The sequence below is a fragment of the Cyanistes caeruleus genome, chromosome 3 (assembly GCF_971803275.1).
Source record: "Cyanistes caeruleus chromosome 3, bCyaCae1.hap1.1, whole genome shotgun sequence".
NCBI lineage: Eukaryota > Metazoa > Chordata > Aves > Passeriformes > Paridae > Cyanistes > Cyanistes caeruleus.
Window position 1 is genome coordinate 25,447,065 of NC_141703.1, and position 19,319 is coordinate 25,466,383.

The 19,319-nt window shown below is 41.7% G+C and overlaps 1 long non-coding RNA gene across 1 annotated transcript; it reads right to left on the reverse strand.

Annotated features, from left to right (window-relative positions):
- Positions 1–2,343: 2,343 nt before the first annotated feature.
- LOC111922764 (uncharacterized) lies at positions 2,344–4,441 on the reverse strand. Its single transcript, XR_002860711.2, has 3 exons — positions 4,185–4,441; positions 2,588–2,728; positions 2,344–2,495 (listed from the first exon to the last, which is right to left on the reverse strand). It is a non-coding gene; the product is annotated as an uncharacterized LOC111922764 (long non-coding RNA).
- Between the last annotated feature and the right edge of the window lie 14,878 nt (positions 4,442–19,319).

Here is a 19,319-nt window from a genome sequence, read left to right on the forward strand (position 1 = left end):
TTTTTTTCCTTCCCCCTCTTGTTCTCCTGCCTCCAGGACCTCATAGTTACTACTTCATGCCCAATCGCTCCTATTCAGTCCTGTCTCCTTTTCTCTCTCTCCACTGGTAAGGAAAACTTACCAGAATGTGTAATCTCCAAGCACTCTTTTCATGTAAATGTGAAGAAGAGTCATTTGAGACTCTCTCCTAGCAAAGAGCTGGTCATTTGTCAGTTAAATAAGTTTCTTATCTTTATGTACTTCTGAATAACTTGAGATTTTATTGTTTAATGTTTTGGTTGTAAGATAAAGCATTTTGCAGGAAACCACAAGTGAAATGGTATTTTTCTGCCTAACACAAGCCACGATCAAATCTTTGAGCACTCAATCCCCCAGCTATGCTTTTGACCATAAATTGCTATCTAGTAACTAGTATATCAGAGGAAACAGAAAGTAATGGTTCTCCAAATGGGCAGAAAGGCTGCCCCTGAACCCTGCACTGCTTAACTTTCAGACACACTTTCCCCAGTGCTGCACACCAATTCCCTCCCGCCCCGTTTCCATGCATATTCAATGGACCATATGCTTGATCTCAAATATCTCCGGGCATTATGGATCCTATTCACCAAGAAGTGGCTTCTACACTCATGAGCAAAGGAAAAAAAAAAAAACCAAAAAAAAAGACCTTTTCAAAGAGCATTCAAGAGTTTTCTGAGAAAGAAATCCTAGTACACAGCGACCTGTATGTACCAGGCCACGGCCCACTTTAAACTAAACCCACATATTTCTGCTGAACACACTCACATTGGCATTAAGAAATTCTCATTATTTTGCCATAAAAGGAGGCCTGTATAGAGATCTTATGAGAGGGTTACGCAGAAGCTTATTGACAAACACAAACCTAGTGATTCCTTGGAATCCAAAGTGTTTGGTGGGGTGACAAGGCAGTTCCATCACCAACCCCTGGTACATGAGAAAAGCAGAGGCAGCTCCAAAACTGACACACCAACTGCCTCGGGATCTGCCATGCAGCCAGATGCCGTGTTGGGAATTTTTCCCTGACACCCTAGCATATGGGCTTTGCATTGCCATTTGAAGGGCATGAGACAGACAGAAACAATCTGGAGGGGGTGGGAAATGGATGACATGTCAGCCTGGTGCTTGTATTTGGTCTTTGGTTATTAGGTGATGCTTAAATACCTATTTGGCCTTCAGGCAAAAGAAAATATTGACCCAAAGGAAACCCTGATGTAACTGTATTAGTTGTAATGCAGTTGATAGGGGGATTAATTTGAAAGTTTGTTTGCTTTCGCTTGCTTTTTTAAAAAAAAAATATATTTTTTTAAATTTTTACTCCAGCATGTTGCCAGAGAAATGCAGAAGCAATTCTGGATTATATTTAAATAGAAATTAGGCTACTGTGTAATCACACTTGTTTCTCAAAGCTGTGGTACTCCATTTGCTGTCTTGTCATTCTGAGAAAACCAGTTTCTACAGCCCAGTCACGTACTGCAACCAGGCCCAGCCAGAGCTAAGAGGATTCCAAGTGCCAGTGACTTGCAGGTTCATGGAGTTGTTAGACCCATCCCTTCCTTTTTCATCAAGGGTTGTCTGACACTGAACCTCTGTTTTGCTTCTTCTAGATCATGAAGAAAAAACTGTACAAGATCTATACAAAAAACCAGTGGGGCCAGAATTGCCAGGGGGAGAAGGTGATGATGCAGGAAGTCCAGAGGAGGAAAGGACCTCATGCCAAGGAAACACATACCGAAGGAGAACTACCAGAGAGCAGAGGAACATATGCACTGTAGGAAGGGGATGGAGAAGATGAGGGATTTAAACAGCACTGAAGAATATTTGAGAAAAGGACATAAATTTTCCTGAGTAAGGAGTAGTGATGGCATACACCACTGCTGAAGGGAATCTCTGAAGGTACCACATATGGGAGTTTCAATATGCCATGTTGGCTTGCTTTTGTCCTTTCCAAGAGAGCTTGGTCTGATGGCTGTAAAAGTATCTCAAATAGTATTAGACTTCACAACCCCTGAGATGACAATTTCCTTCTTCCATTTTCCTCAAAACTCTTCACCTACACGTGGGCACACCTGCCCTCTGCCCCCACCCAGCCTCAGTATGTGTGTGGGCACAAGAGCCACCTGTGAGCCCCCCACAGTCAGGGAACACTCTGCTCCAGATGCTCTGGGAACTCTGCAGTTGGAGAATCATGATCACCACACATGTATTGCCCCAGCTCACCTGCACAGCAAATGAGGGTTCTGCCATCCACCCATTTCTGACTGAACTAGCACTACATGAAAAGGAAGGATGGAAGATCATGTTTTGGCATCAAATGCTCCAACGTCATTTGCACAAAATGTACCTTTTTTTTTTAATTCAGTGCTTTCTCCTGAAGACAGACACAAAAATGGGGCTTTGTTCTGTTTTGATGTAGTACTTGCATCTCATGTTTGGGTTTTTCCACTATAAGCAAGATTTCCTTCAGTGGTATTCATGAGCTGGAAAAAAGAAATATGGAGTAAAAAAAAATTTGTGAAGAGACAGTTTCATTTTTCACCTGCACTGCTTGAACTGCAACATTTGTACTTACGAATTCTGAATAAGTGCTTGACCTTTTCATTGTTTCTTCATTTATTGTTCTCTCAGTTCCGCTTCCCACTCTCCATGTTATTGCATGTATTTAGGTAGTTGCTCTTCAGCCTGTTTCTTCTTGCTTTGTTGAATTCTGACTCTGCAATCAGATGTTTGTGTAAAAGCTCTTACTGCCAGCAGGATGCTGACACAGATTTGGGTGTATGAATGTCCTGTGTCTCTGGTAGGGTGCTTGACTTTACTTTAAAAAAGAAAAAGCCTTAGGATAATAATACATTTTAATTAAACCATGCACAACCCCTTTGGCAAGCACAAGGAAAATCGTACTCTATCTCCACAGCAGTGCTGCATAAAAACAGAGAGCATCTTTTCATACCTGTGTCTTTAATGGCAAGCATCATGAGACAAATACAATACCATTTAAAAACTGCACTTATACTTTCACCCTGTGAGTGGCTCCTTGTTATGGGGTTTACAATGGATTAGTTTCATCTTTAAAAAGGAGATAGAAAGATAACTCCTTGAGAACACCGTGAGCTTGTTGTGATAAGGACCTGGTATTAGTTGATTGGCATCAAAGATCATGGACGTATTTATAGCACACTAAGCTTGATGACAACATGGATGCAGGTTGTCAAAGGAAGTCAGTTCCCAGAGAAAGCAAAATATTTAAGGCCAATATTTTCAGGTATATTTGAGCTTAGAGCCTGCCTGTGGGCTTAGATCAGATCTAGCACAGCTAGAGGCAAAGCCTTTCAGGGCTGTTTTGCATGAACTGCAAGCTCTTATCCTACCAAGTGACAGTGATGTGGTAACAGGGAGGACTCACACTTAATTGGTAATCTGGATCACCTTCATTCCCTCCTCTTTTACTTCCAGGCCAAGTTGTTCCCATCCAGTTCAGCAGTTCAGCCCTAATCCATCCAATACACACAGAAGCTGCTTTCTTGGCTCCTGGGCACCTGCTTACAGGAGCATTGCAAAAAGTGTATAAAACTTATAAAAAAAATAAATCTGAGAATGACTTTATTCATTCTATAATTTTCTGAGAAGTGTGGAGGATATACTAATTTTTCAGTTCTAAAAGATGTTTTTTACCTTTATACCCGGGCATTGCACTATAACATTTGCTCATGGGAAACACTTTAATCAAAAATTTCGGAAAGAAAGAACAAATATAAGTTCCTTGCCTAAAACAAAGCATTCTTGTGGAAACATCCCTATGATTTTTATCATTTTAACTTAGTGCTTTATGACACTTTGTAACCATAAGCTAATATGTGAAGTTGCCGTTCCAATCTATATTTCTCACACTCTTAAGAATGGGAAAAATATTTCCAGCTGACTGATCAGAAACCAGAAGGACTAAGCTTACAAAGAGCTAATGAAATCCATTTTGCAAGGTAACTCTTAACTCGTTGTTAATCAGCTCCACTGATTGCATTTGACTTAACCAGAGGAGTTAACATGTCCCACTAATTTAGAAGTAGTCACTTTACCAGGTAAAAATAGATATTTTCTTAATATTTGCTGAAGCCCTTAAAAATTTTCTTTTGCTTGAATATTTTTGTTCTGTTTTGTTTCCAGACACTTACAAACTGAAACAGGAGGTTTGTATTTGGCAGCCTGTGTCCTCGCTGCTCCTCGCCTCAGCTTTGCAGGGTGGTTTTGTCCAAGCAGTAGCCAATGAAGTCTGTGTGCTGAACAACTCATGCTGAAGGAGAAGCAGCTGCTCACTGACACCGCACTCCACCGCACACAAATCTTGCACTTTTGCAGAAAGAGAACAAATAGTTGCAGAAAGTACGCATGGAGTTTGATGCTCAAGGGGTATAAGATTAGGTCCGGTGTATTGACTAGGGAAATAGCCTGCAGGCCTTAGGCCAGCGGAGGCTGCGTGCCAGTGACTTCATTAGGGCTTTTGCCTATGAAAGGGCTGCCTGTTTGGATCCTGGAAACTTGCATCAATACGTCATTTTGTGTGACTAAAGTAAGCAGAATGCATCCAAAGCAGTGGCCAGTTACGGACCTCAATCTGCCTCCATTTGCAGGCAGTGTCGCTCTTAGGAAAACAGGTTTTGGTTTGATCCAGAGGCTCTTTTCAACAAGACTTTCCTCACTGACTTTAGCTCGTGAGAAAGACCCCCATTCTCTCTTATACCTTCCCACAACAGACACCAGCAGCTGATCTCCTTCACAAATTTGAACCCCAGAAACCCCAAAAATCTTTGCAAATTTCTTTGCATCCTCATGATAAACCTTCCCACTCTCTACCCTCACCTCGTGGCAGTGGGGCAACCATGATGCCAGTAACTCCCAGAGTTCCTCTGCTGGGAGGAGAAAAGGGAAGGAACAGCGTGTTGTAGCAGATGCAAAAGCTCTGCACTTCTGTCGGGATAAAACTACATATTTACACTGCAAAATCCTATGAGATGCAGCTCCAGCATTTCAAGAGCAAAAGACAGGGAGAAACCAGCAAGCAATCTCCTTCTAGAGCTTCAATGCTCTCTGATACAATCAGGACAGTAGGAGTGACCAGTTTGGTGGGCTTGGTAAAACTGCTTTGGAAATTAAAAGGTTTTGTCAAAGAGCATCAGTCAGAGGAAGCAAAAAGGAGCAATACCCTAACCCCCTGAACTAGCACTACACACAGGTACCTACAGCATCCTCACCGATGTAGAACAAAACCAGGAAATGCAAGAATGTTGAATTCTTTGCTACATGCTAAAAAGTAACTATTTTTGCAGGTGTATGGTAAATTATCATTCCTTCACTGCTTTTTTTTTTTCAGAGTCTCCACTTTTTTCTTTCCAATTTGCTTACTTTCTGAAATTCACTGAAAATATGTGCTTTAGCTGCTTGAAAATAAAAAATCTTCATCATCGTCAGCAGCAGCATAAAAATCTCCATTAAAGGACAAATTGATCGTGATTATGCTACTAATGAAAGCAGTGGAATTACTTCTGGAGACTTCCTCTACAGCTCACAGCACAGTAGGTCTAATGATTTCTGAAAATTCATCATTTGTGTCATTATAAACATGTTGTGTCACACACACATAGTTATTGCTCTGCTGAATCAATGTTGATTTGATCAGCTTACCTTTGACATCAGCATTTCATAAATTTCTTAGTCATTTCCTCATGATGACCTCACCAAACATGCTCTAAAGCAGCAGTAAGCTATTTGAACGCTTCCCATCCTTTCCACTATGCAGTCCTGGCCCTAAAATCTTATTCTTTTTCCCCCTGGTCCTCTCCCTCCTCCCCGTTCTTTTTTGCTCTGACCCTGTGAGCTAAAATTCTGATTTAGCTGCAGTTACCAACTTCCCTCTTAAAACAGGTATTGTCATAGTGAAGGGAAAGGACAAACAAACCCCACCAAATCTATTTTTAGCAGATGGTCCCGACTGTACAAACTTTAGCGGGGGTTATTTTCTCTCTCTCCCCCCCTTTTTTTTTTTTTTTTTCCGACCCCATGCCCGCCCCCCCCCCCTTCCCCCCGAGTTCCTGGGTTGCGCTCCCTTCAATCTTGTCAGCTGTAAAATGGGTCTCTTTTTAACCTATAATGGATCAGTGAGATTAAAGGTGAAGTCATGAATTAGTAGCAGTGACAGCCCAGCACGATGGCCCCGGCAGCAGGGGGTCTCTCTTTGTGCTCGTCCACTCTGACCCCCCGTGCCACTCTCCGCCTGTGGGAACCGGACAAGAAGAATGTCGGGGTGGGGCCGGGGGCCGCCAGCCCCAGCCCCAGCCCGGCCAGCGCCCCCCAACACATTCTTTCCCTGGAAATATTCTGACATCACCCCGTCATACCTCCTCGCCGGCTCCTTCGTTAACTCCTTTATGCCTTGCCGCCGGCAGACAATGGGTCCTGCTGCAGGGTGGAGGAGGAGGAGGGGAGGGAGATATCTTTCCCAGGACAACTTTTTCATAAGCTGTGGACCTAAGGCAAGAGTGGATTTTAAGACTGGGAGGTGGGTGAATTTTCTAGGAGCCGGGCTGTGCGGTTTGAGATGCCGCTCTCCGTGACAAAAAAAAACCAAAATGAAATGTGCCAGTAACACGTGAAGATTTCTTTGGAGATTTAAACCTGAATTCCTAGAACAAAACCATCTCTACCATAAGCACAGCTTATTCGGTGGCTACATTTTGCCTTGGGAAGTACGTCAGTACCGCTCATTAGAACCTTTGCAAAAGTGTGATGCAATTCCAGTCTCCTCCGTGAAAAGCTGTGGTAGGGCAATATTGGAGACAAACACAAATAACAGGAGCTTCTTCTTGAGAATTCCTCTTTTGGGGGATACCTGAGAGCACTGAGGCAGCAACAGAGCTACACTTTCCTGCAAATTAGAAACAGACTAATCCTCCCATTCACATCCTCTGGGATATATTCTGTCCTTACAGAAACGTAACTTTAGTGTTGGCTTCAGCCTATCTTCTAGGATGAGCAGCTAGACTTTTCATAGTCCTTCCCAATGAATGCACTAATTAATTAATTAATTGTAACTGGATTTGCTATCCTGACTAGTTTACCCTCTTAGTGAAGAAAGTTCACACTTCTGAACGTACATTTCTAACGCTTTAAAAGCTCTCCTATTACACCTGCACCAGAGCTATCCCATCTCATATCACTTCTCTGAGGGATATAACGTGTGTGCAGGACTCATCCAGAAAGGATGGCTCCAGAAAACTTACAGAGGATCTTCCCAGCACCGTAGGGAGGTCACCAAAACCCATTTCACAGGATGAGCAATTTCAATTTAATTCTTGTGATATTATAAAGTCTGATAAGAATTCACTATCTCTGTGCCTTGAAGTTCTCCTCAAGCATGTCCTAGACATACCCCAACAGAGTTAGGTGGGATTTAGGCCCCTGAAATACATACAGACGTTTTAAGATGTCTAAAATCATAATTGTCATTTCTTCTCGGAGGCTGTCTAGCCCCAGGGAAACATTAGTGTTTGTAGGATTCTTCCATTTTGCCCTGAATGATGCCAGACCACTTGCTTTTCTCTTCCAAGTGGAGCGGTCTGGAAAACAACCCCTCCTTTAACTTACTTTGCAGATACTCCTGGGATTCACATGAGGAAAATCTTGATCCAGTCTTGGAGAAGAAGGTAAGGGAAGAAAAGCATGCATTACAAACAGATGTCTTCTTATAGAACCTCATTTTGCCTTTTCTATGGCTCACCAGACAAAGAACCTAAGATGCAGTTAAAGATGGAGGGATATTTCCTGTAAAACTAGCACAAATAAATGAATGAATGGCCCAGGGAATGGACAGGGAAGACACCATGAGCATCTTCACCTCTTGAGCAATGTGTACTGACACAACCTGACTGGAAAGCTCACCCCAGCTTGACATTGCCCTGTTTATCCCCAGCTGGCCCCAGCCCACACCACAGGACTGTGCAGGCAGTGATTGCCAAGGGGAAGGAGCAGCTCTGAGGCTTCAGGAGCAGCAGCCCTGTCTCCAGCCCCGAGCAGCAGCGGGCACCGGCTGGAGCAGTCAGTGGAGTGTGCAGATGGCACAGTCTCAAACAGGTTTCTGACTAGATGAGCTGACAGCGATGCCTTAAGTTCTAGCTTGCATTTCCACATCAGTTCATGTCAGCTGTGAAGTATCCAGTCACACTTTCTGCAGGTCTGCTGGGCCTGTTTCCCAGAGCAGGCTCATCCCTGCCTGGCATCTACAAGGCTGCATCCATAACGCTACATTTTGAGGACAAAGAGGAGAGCACATTGGAGTTGTACCTAACTGGCGAGGGAAGGCTGCAGGATGCACATTGAAAAGTGTCACTTGGCAGTGAGGCCTGGACCAAGTGGGACACTCACAGGCTACCAGTTACATCCCCTTCCAGATAACACCCTCCAAGCCCAGGGAAGAAGAGTTCAGACTGCAACCAGCAAAGGTCTTAGCAAGCCGAGCAAGCTGCCTACCTGATGTGCCAGACCAGGATCCCTGTATTATGTAGATCAGGGTCTGTGTAGTATCCACAATGCTTTTCTATTTTCTTAGGAAATTGCAGTATTAGGTGCAATCTTTGTCTGAGACAAATCAAACTGATATCTCACTGAAGGGGTACCCAGTCTCTATATAGTTGCATGTGCTCAGAAGGAAAGGTGGGGACAAGGCTGATTTTACCTCTCAGATCTTTCTTTGAAGCATAAGAAAATCCCAAGTATCTCCACTCAGTCCTTAGGCTATGGGGTCATGTTCCTTCTCTTTGGCATGCCACTGAAAGCAAATGACTGAATGTTCTGTGGCAATGCTCCAGCTAGCAAGCTCCTAGCCAGGCAGTGAGAACACTCAGGGAGTAGGAGAAGACATCTTTCCACAAAGGGGTGGGACCAGAGCCTCATAAACCTCAGGTAAATATGCTGGACAGTAGGTATTTGTAAAGGATTACATAAAGTACTGACCATGACCTACATTTAAAATTGTGTGTACTTATTTTTTTTTTAAAGGAAAGTTTTAACCTCCCACAATGAGGGGGGTGAACAAAGGATTGTGTACAGGTAGGCAGGGCTGACTCCAGGGTAGTCAGGGGAAGGTGCCTTGAGGAGCACTTCATTCTGACCCTCCCTCTCACCTTGCTGGTTATGTCATGTAGTGTGAGCTCTTTAGGGGTCTGTGCAGATGTAGAGACACAGCATAAGGCTCAGGACCCCATTGTGAGGAGGAGTGGCAGATAGAAAGGAGTTTCTTCCCTTAAAGACTTCAAAGAGCTTTCCCGGAATTTGTTCCTTGCCTCACCCAGACAGAGGGAGGAAGAACATTAATTTAATTTAAGCATTAAACTTATGAAGCGGTGGTGTTATCATAAATCATGATTTCATGAAGTATAGTGTATTTCTTCTTAAAGTTTGAGCTTTTGTATTCTCTCCATGTTAAGGAAACAAGAAAATATATGTCCTCAGGCTCTGGAGAATAGCTTGAAGACAGTCAACTTTCTAATATTAACATCAGATAGCAAATAATTAATAAGTCAATGTTGAAACATACTTCCAAGTACTGTTGTTTAAAAGGCATTATAAATAATTAATTCTGGTTTTATTAATTTTGAGATTTTAGACACCATTTCAGGTTTTGTGGCTCCTGACTACTGTTTGTTGAATAATGGAGCTTGAGCACCCTCTGACTCCACCACAGCCAGGAAAATTTCATAAATCTCCCCCTTTGGAGCTGGGGAAAACCCCCTTCAGGGCTGGAGAAGCTTGGAGCAGGAGAGGAAGTCTTGAGTCAGGAGCTATGGACAGCGACTGAGAAGGAAATCACCTCCCAGAGTCACAGAGGCATCAGACACCAGAGTATTTTACCCGAACAGTTGTCCCCTGTACCATGTGATCCCAGCCCAAGAGTTCTGTTCATTCCTCCACTACCCAAAACCAAGAGCAAGCCATCCTGGGAGCAACTTGGTTCTTCTTGGTGGCTCATTAGCAGCTGAAGAGGAAACCCAGTGAGAAGCAATCCAGTCCCAAATGACAGTAAACTCCAACTCCATTTCTTTGTGAATTTCCTGCAGGGCTGCAGCTCCCTATTCACTCTCCTTATTCACTCTCCCTATTCCACAAGAGTGCATTGGTTGGGGCTAGCACAGAGATTTGGTTCCTTGTTGTGTCTCCCGCCTGCAGCCTCCTCGTGCAGCCCAGAATCCACAGAGGGAATCCCCACCTGTGCCAAAGTAGCTTCCTGCATCCCTGCTCTTCTCTCATGGGAGAGCCTGTCTGTGCACACCAAAGACACTGCCCTGCTTCTTTGCATGGGCCTGGGCAATTTGTAACAACTACTGAGTGTTGAGGACACATGCTTTGGCTGAGCATTGCCTGGAAATAAGAACATACTCCCTGTCATGCCATCTTCTCTTCTCCTGGATGTGCAGCCCAGCACCAGCACCTGCTCTGACCTCCCTCCAGGGTTATTCCTGCCACCTGCCCTCTCCTGCCAGCCTGAGGGAGAGCTGTTCTGCCTGGGCCAGTGCTCTCCCGTGTCCCCTGCAGGCTGTCACTCCCTCCTGTTGCACAAGGAGGTGCGCACACACACATGTTTATGTGCACACACACACGTTTATGTGCACACACACATGTTTATGTGCACACACACACGCTTATGTGCACACACACACGTTTATGTGCACACACACACGTTTATGTGCACACACACAGGTTTATGTGCACACACACATGTTTATGTGCACACACACACGTTTATGTGCACACACACACAGGTTTATGTGCACACACACACGTTTATGTGCACACACACACACGTTTATGTGCACACACACAGGTTTATGTGCACATACACACGTTTATGTGCACACACACACGTTTATGTGCACACACACACACAGACACACACACACGTTTATGTGCACACACACACATTTATGTGCACACACACATGTTTATGTGCACACACACATGTTTATGTGCACACACACACGTTTATGTGCACACACACACGTTTATGTGCACACACACATGTTTATGTGCGCACACACACGTTTATGTGCACACACACATGTTTATGTGCACACACACATGTTTATGTGCGCACACACACGTTTATGTGCACACACACACGTTTATGTGCACATACACAGGTTTATGTGCACATACACAGGTTTATGTGCACACACACATGTTTATGTGCACACACACACATGTTTATGTGCACACACACACGCTTATGTGCACACACACACATGTTTATGTGCACACACACACGTTTATGTGCACACACACACGTTTATGTGCACACACACAGGTTTATGTGCACACACACACGTTTATGTGCACACACACACACAGACACACACCTGTCCCTGTGTGTGTGAGCAGAGCCTGGGACATCGCCACTCTCTGTGCAGGGTGGCTCAGGACAGGGGGGCATTATTTAGTTCTTCCCCTACACACTGCCATGGGAGGCAGAGAGGTGTTATGTGTGCTGGCATGGGGCTAACATGGACAGTGCTAATCTCCATTTTTGCCATTTCCTGTTCCCTGGAAGAAGAGGGAAAGCGAAGCCAGTCCTGAACCACTCTGGGGTGCATTGTGCCCTACAGCAAAGCCACAGTTTAATAGCAGCTTTTTATTGAGTCACTTAGGTAGTTTCTTTCTAGGGGAAGGATGGGATTAAAAGCAGGTTAAAGTGATCAATGCTTCTCCTAAATAAAAATCAATGCTTCTTCTAAAATAGAAATATTTTAATTCATATTTTTGTGGATTTTCAAATATTTCTAGTATTTCACTATCAGTCCAATCCTTGATCTTCAGGAAGAATATAGGTCTGAAAAAAATATTTGCCAAAAATAGAGAAAGCCAAAAATTTTAATTATTATGTCTCTGCCTGTTTCTCATACTTCTCACTTAGAAAACAACACAATGAAACGTTTCATTACCCCTTACTAGCTGCTGAGAAAATTCTGGAGTTACATTGAAACATCAAGCTTTCAGATGACTGCAACTTCTATCAAATACTTCTAAAGAAAACCAAAAAATGTCTCCATTAGAAATACAAAAACATTTTGTGACCAATACTCTTTTAGGAAGGTTTATTATAGTTCTAAAGTCAATTCCAGCTTGGTTTTTGGAGTTTTTTTTCCCCAGATATCAACTAAACTGTATTGTGAGAAAAGTATAAAGAATTTTTTTTTTTCATTAGATTTTTATTTTAATCACCTAAAAATCATTCTTATGGAAATGAGAAAGACAAAAAGATTCCCCAGGGACTGAGAAACTTCACTGATTTGCATCATTAACACTGAAAAGAACTTGCCTGGAAATGGCCCCTTCACGTTTTCTTTTATTTACATTTCCAGACAAATACAAAATTAATTTCAACAAGAAGGTTTCTTGTAGATTCATATCCCATTTTGATTAGTCTAACCATTAAAACATGAATATAGCTTGCTGTGCTTTGATGGACTGATTTAGTCTTTGTTATACTGGAATTTTTTAATTTTTTTTTTTAATTTTTTTTCTTAGTTTTTGCCTCATTTATAAAGGGTTTGCAACATGAGGGCTCTGAGTGATCACTGACTGTATTAACATTCATAATTAACACCAGTAATTATTAAGATGCTTTTGGAACAATTACCATTTGTGGCATGGAATGAGAGAAAAGTGACATTCATTTAACAAAACTCTGCGGTTTTCGTTTAATGAGTCTGTCCAAGCATAAGCAAAAGAGAAAAAAAAAAATCCCCAAAAAACAGAGCACACTAAATATATATTTAAATGCAGACAAATTCCTATGACAAAGTAGTTCTTTCAAGGCTCGAATCAAAATTTAAAACAGTTTACCTTCTTTGTGTCTTCTGAAGAGTTTTACGTAACAAACTTTCAGTGTCATCACTAATAGCAGTTCATGCCAAGGATTACTTTCTTAAAACTGCTACTCAAGCCCGGTGATTTGCAGTACACTTCTTATTACAGGATACATTATGCAGAAACCCTCTGCTATGTGATGGGACATGGCAACCCTGCTGTGAGAATGCCTATCAGCGCTTCTTTTAAGGCCCTTTCTCAATTGTCAGCAAAGTATTTTTTAAGGTTAAAAGGTGTAAAATTATTCTGAAACGCTTTTCTGACCTGTCGCCTATCACTGCAAAAAGCTGTAGTTCATTTTTTTTCTAAAATTGTATTTTTAAAATGTGATATTATAAGAATAAAGCCAGTGAGAAAAATAGTTTTATATGATTTTCATTATATTTTTCATAATTTTTTCAGTACTGATACACATTAAGATTATGAGTCCCTTTTTATTTCTGATTTTCTTCATTATGATTCTTACTTTCCTGTGAGTCAGTTATGATGTGCAATTAATGAGAAAACAGCAATTAAAATAAAAATATTTTAATTCATATTTTTGTGGATTTTCAAATTAATTCCTGAATCATATTCTCTAACATAAAAGTCAAATGCAGCAGGGTCATGAAGCATAATCTCGTTTTACTGATATATAAAGCTCACAAGATCTGTCATTCTTCAAGTACTACCTGTACTTTGATTGAAACAACAGTGAATATCAGCAGGAAAACTAGAAGAAGGCTTCTATTCTTCAGACTGGTGGCTGGCTTTTATGGCTTTGCAAGCTGCTTAACTCTAGATTTCCCAGGCTACATGCACGATTCAAGGTCAATGATCCTATAGTTTTAAATCCTGTGCACAAGAGGTTACCATCTCCTATTGTCTGTAGCTTAAGATTTCCAATGGCAGCTAACTATTTATGTGCTGGTAAAATGCTGGAAGGTATCTGAAATCACTTTACACTGTGTTTCATGGACTGCTCTACAGCACAATCTTATCAGACAATACTGGAGAGCTCAGCCCTGCTCTCCAGTAAGCGAGAAAGAAGCGTCAGACATGAAGGGCCTGATTTTCCCATCTGATATGTGATACATGCACACAACAATGTGAGTTGCAGCCCGAGCCAAGTACAAATAGGTGGTGCAGCTGAAAATAGATGCTGTGCTGGGTTTGTGCATTGAGTTTTGTGTTCAGTAGCAGAGCACCATGGTGGTTACACCGAAGAGTTCTTATAGCATAGCCACAAGAAGTGACAAAAGCAATAAAAGGCATTGTCATTTTGCACTCAGGTACCTAGGAGGTTTGTATCAGTCCTTTCCAACTTGGACTCATCCACTTTTTCCAGCACCCACCTAAGAAGTCTGAGCCTCCAGAAAGGTTTTCCTCCTGTATCCTTCAGTGCCATTAGTGGTGAGGTGTGCAAGTCAAGCAACTACTGCGTACTGTGCTGGCATTACCAAAAGGCACACTGCACATTCTGCTTCACATTGATTTTATCACCTCCTCTTTATTAATTGACTATATCTCATCAGCATACAGTTCATTCTAGCCTGCTTGCTCGTACCTTGATAACCAAGCAGGAGAAGATTTCCATTCATAGACACATAGATGACTTCACCTTTGGACCACACAAGGATAAACTGCATGTTGTTCCCCAACAAGAAACACTCCTCAAGTCTGCTCTTTGAGAGGCATGGCCTGGCCCAGAATCCCTGGAGGCCCTTGATCCCTGTGTCTGTGCAGGATAGGAGCAGGGCTTATCTTCAGCCAGGTTCTGGATTCAGGAGCAAGTGTTTAGGTCTCAGACATGAGAACAGAAACTGAGATTTCACATCACAGCACAAAGCACAAGGCAGAGGAGCAGACATGCTGTGCTCCAAGGTTGATGACTATCCATCCAGCAGTGCCTAGAGAGGCTTACAACATCCAGCACATAAAACCCTAAAACTCCTCCCACGGATGACTGTTTACTGCTATGCAAGATGGAGTGGTTCTTTCAGACAACAAAACAGCAGATTTCTAAAACTATACCCCAGGATTTAAAGGATTCTTTATTTAGAAGTTGCTAACAAATGCAAAGTGCAAATGAGATCATTGTAGACTGGAACTAAACAAATAAGTCTTATACTGGACACTTCCAAATGAGATTGTTACAGACACCACAGGATGATCTTTTAAGTTTGACCATGAAAAATATGGTCAAAATATATATTTGTATATTTCAAAATATATATATATGTATACACAAAGTAAAATAACTCTCTCCAACTGAACAGTTACTCATCATTCCCTGTCAGTCTTCCTGCAACCATTCTGAGTAGAAGCCCAACAGCCTTCTCTTACTCAGCTCCTTAAAACCCCACTTCTCCCACAGGGAGAAATTCAAGGAAGTTGTGAAGTGAAACCCACCTTTGACTTCTCTGGACACTTTGTCCTTGGAGAAGGTAATTTCATGTTCATCCTGTGCATTTTTAGGAATGGCCAGAATCCCAGGCACATCCCAGACATGAAGATCTGGAGTGGTCAATGTCATGCTAGCCACCTCTTTGAGACCAGACTGAGACATTTTTTTAAATCACTTGAATCTTGCCAGACTCTCTCCACAGAGGTCTTGGATGCAGCATAATTAATCTGTTTAAATATCTAAAATCAACCTGTCTGGAATTAAAATAATGGTTCCTTTTATCATATTGAAAGGAAATGTGTAAATCCAGAGGCATCTCACCCTAAAGTTGATATCTACGATTGGGATCCTATGTACAAGAAGCTGCTATTGTTCTGAAATTCCAGATTCAATTTCCTCTCCATCCAAATTCCAGTTGTGATCTCCAGGTAAGTGAGGAATAAAAGGCAAGATTAATGTCTTGATGTCATTTTAACACTATCTTTACACCTCTTTCTATGTAATCGTTTCCACGACATTACCACAATGGAGATAATAGGGCAGAAGAAACCTAGAAGGCACAATCCTCAGGACAATGAGAATTTTGTTTTTACAACATTTCAGAGACACTAGCCAATGATCTGTCAGAGGAGGTCCCTATGCAAAATAGGAACGATCCTGAAATTTCTTCTTTTCCAAGTAGCTGCTGAAGCCAATGGTTGGGTTTTGCAGGAAGTCTGGATTGCAAGCATCTGTGGGAAGTGATGCTCCACACTGTAGAATGATTAGGAAGACTTATGTTTACTCATTAAACCCAGAACTTGGCTATGGCCATAATCCCAAATAAACAGAAATCCTGCAGCTAGCTGCAGAGTCACAGGTTATGGCATTTAATTATTATAAGTAAATGCTAAGGTTGTATTTTGAACTCTAGGGCAGGATGGTGACCTGGTCATGTTAGAGCTCAAAACCCTTCAAACCAGCAGCCTGAGGGCAAGGCTGTTCTCCAAAGGTACAGCAGGAGATCATAACCCAGTTATGCCAGCTTGTCTCATGGATGGCCATGAATAGCAGGGAGTTTGCCAGCAGTGCTGGGGAAAGCTTGCAGGTTCATCAGGATCCTTTGCTTGCACAGCTTTCACTGATTACTGTGCCCAGTCTAACTGAGATATTGAGTACCTGAACCTATTCTTGCCCAAAGAGAGAGGCTACAGATCCAGGTAGCATTTTCCAAAGCAAGGCTTTGGTAGGGAGGAAGTGTGATGTGCCTCTAAGAGTTAGCAGGGGCAGGCAGATGTGAAGAAAAGAAAGCCAGTCACATTCATCAGCAGTGTGTCCAAGATAGATATATGCAACTATTGTTTGTTTTTTTAAATTTAAAGGTGAAAATTAAATACATAAATGTCCATAAAAGATAAGAAATTAGCAAGACAATTTTAATGTCCAAACAATGAATGTGAAGAGATGAAAATTATGGAAATACTGCAACAATATCCAGACTTTTAAAATAATCTGATTTCATAATCTAAACCATCATATTTTTGCATAGTAAAATACATTGATGTCAACATGTTGTTTTTCATATATGCTTAGTATGAATATGCTGTTCTCACTTCTTGAACAAGACAGTAGTTTCTTTTGTGCACTATGCAATATAAAATAAAGATACAACTTTTTTTCTTTTATCTTTCTTCCTTTTGTTCCACTGGTTTTCCATTTCAAGGTTTCCCATACTTTTCAAAAGAACCCCATATTGCTGAATTTTTTTTTTTTTGTATACTGTACTAGTGAGTAATTAAAAGAAAAAAGCAGCAACTTTATGATAATTTTTCATAAAAAACATGCTCTGAAGCAGTGGGCAAAATGAAATAAATGTTTTAGTCTGCTTTTAAAACTACAGTGGTGTTACATATACATACATATATACATGCAAACCATATAGATATATCTATAAAACACAAAGAAATCAGATGAGGTAATAGCACCCCCTTCTGAGAGTTAGGACCAAAGCTTATGCCCTCACTTTAAAGCAAATTGGGAGACTTTGTCATGGTGCTACAGCTTTTTGATATGCAGCTCCTACTTCATGTTTTGTTCTACTGCGCTAAAGACTTGTACATACTATTTACTTGGCATTTATCTTCTCCTCACTCTGTCACAGTAAGAATTCCTTGGTAACAAGGCAGCAATTATAGTTTGGAGCTGGGAAATCCACAAAAAATTATTTTCCCCAGCTCACCTGTTCAATTTTTCCATGTATAAAATAGCGGTGACGTGGCTCTTTTGCAGTCAGGGGACAGGTGGAGGGAGGTGTGAAGGGCTGGTGTAACTCAGCAGGAATGTCAGTTCTCTCCTCAACAACTCAGCTTTCCTGGGGATGGAGCTTCATGTATTTTGAAATGGGCACAGCCTCCTATTCCCCATGCCCATTGCCTCCCCTAGTTTGAGGTTAGGGCAGGAAAGGACCAGGAGCCTGTCTCCCCCTTGTAAGCAGCAAGGGTTTAAGAAGTGCTATCTGCAGCAGCTTCTGGGATCATGCTCAGAGCCTGGTACAACAAGGGCTACAGCAATGCTCTTTATGAGCCTCCTTTACCATGTTTACACCAGAGACCTGGGCTTGGTTCCTCCCTTGGCAGAGGGTTGACTTAGCTACCAAAGAAGGGCATTTCCCACACTATAATGGAAAAAGCAGACCAAGATGACTTCCTGCCTCATCCATTCTTTTCCGACAACAAATTTCCCTTCAATTTCATCTCATCGGGAATGAGAAGATTTTTTCCCCATTTGCTCAACACAACATGGGCTCCTTTACACAGATGGTACAGGCAGAGCTGCCTGCAGCAGAGAGCAGCCCTGTGAGCAGCTCTGTCCCACCACACCAGGCTTTAGTGCCACCCACCCCAGCAGCCCACAGCTTATCAGCCCTGAGACAAAATAAATAACAGCAATCACACCACAAAATACTCAGAGAACTGAGAAATATGGCCAGGGTGAAGAGTCTGATCTCTTTTTTGAAGAAGTAACATAAAAGATATCATAACAATGCTCCTTAAATTCCCACTTCTCCTTGAGAACTGATCTGTGGTATCCTTCAGCATATCCTCGGATAAATAGTTTGCATAGACAGTACTGCAAAAACTTCTGTAGGGTTTACAACAAAGCAGCTCAGGGAATAGCAGAAGGTTATTTACTCTTCTCTTTTTTTTTTTTTTTTTTTAGCTGCTGAAGAAAGGAATGTGTTTGATGGAAGGTGCTAGACTAAGAAAAATAGTGAAGGATGCAACTTAAAGCACAGAAATCCACATGACACTGAGCTATGTATAATTTACCATGACAAATCAGTGCTCTAGCAGAAAGAGAGTCACAGCATGTGAAGAAAAAAATTAGCACAAGCTGAAGATAAGATAGACACCATTTTCTACTTGTAGTGCTAGGGAAAAAAAAAAAAAGTAAAAATTAAGCCAAACAAATAGGAAAAAATCAGTAATACTGAAAGAGAAAAAGTCTCTACCAGGACATGTATAAAGGTATGCATCACAGAAATACAACATCAGAACACCATATCATCATAAGGAAAATATTACAGCTGAAAAATTATTAAAGTGAACAAAAATTTATTTGGTAATGAATCTGATGGAAGAGCCTCCAGCAGAGTTTTTTGCAGCCCAAAACCTGTAGCAAACAATATGCCAAGGTAACTATGAATAAAGTTACTGAGATAACTTGCAATGTAATTACAGTCCATAAAAGTGGATATACCAGAAGCCCAGATTACAGTGGTACTTAGTACTTGTTTTTGGCTCAATGTTGTTATGTGCAGGGCTTTGGCATGTGAAGAACAGCCACCAGTACACTCAGAGAGAGTGCAAAAGTGAAGCTGATTTGGGGAAAAGAGCTCAAAGCATACCTACACACTTGGGATCTTTCAGGTCAAGGGTAGCAAGCCCCCAAGCTAATGCTTACATTCCCAAAAAGACATATGCACTGATCAAGATGATCAAAAACTCATACAGAAAATAGAATACAGGAA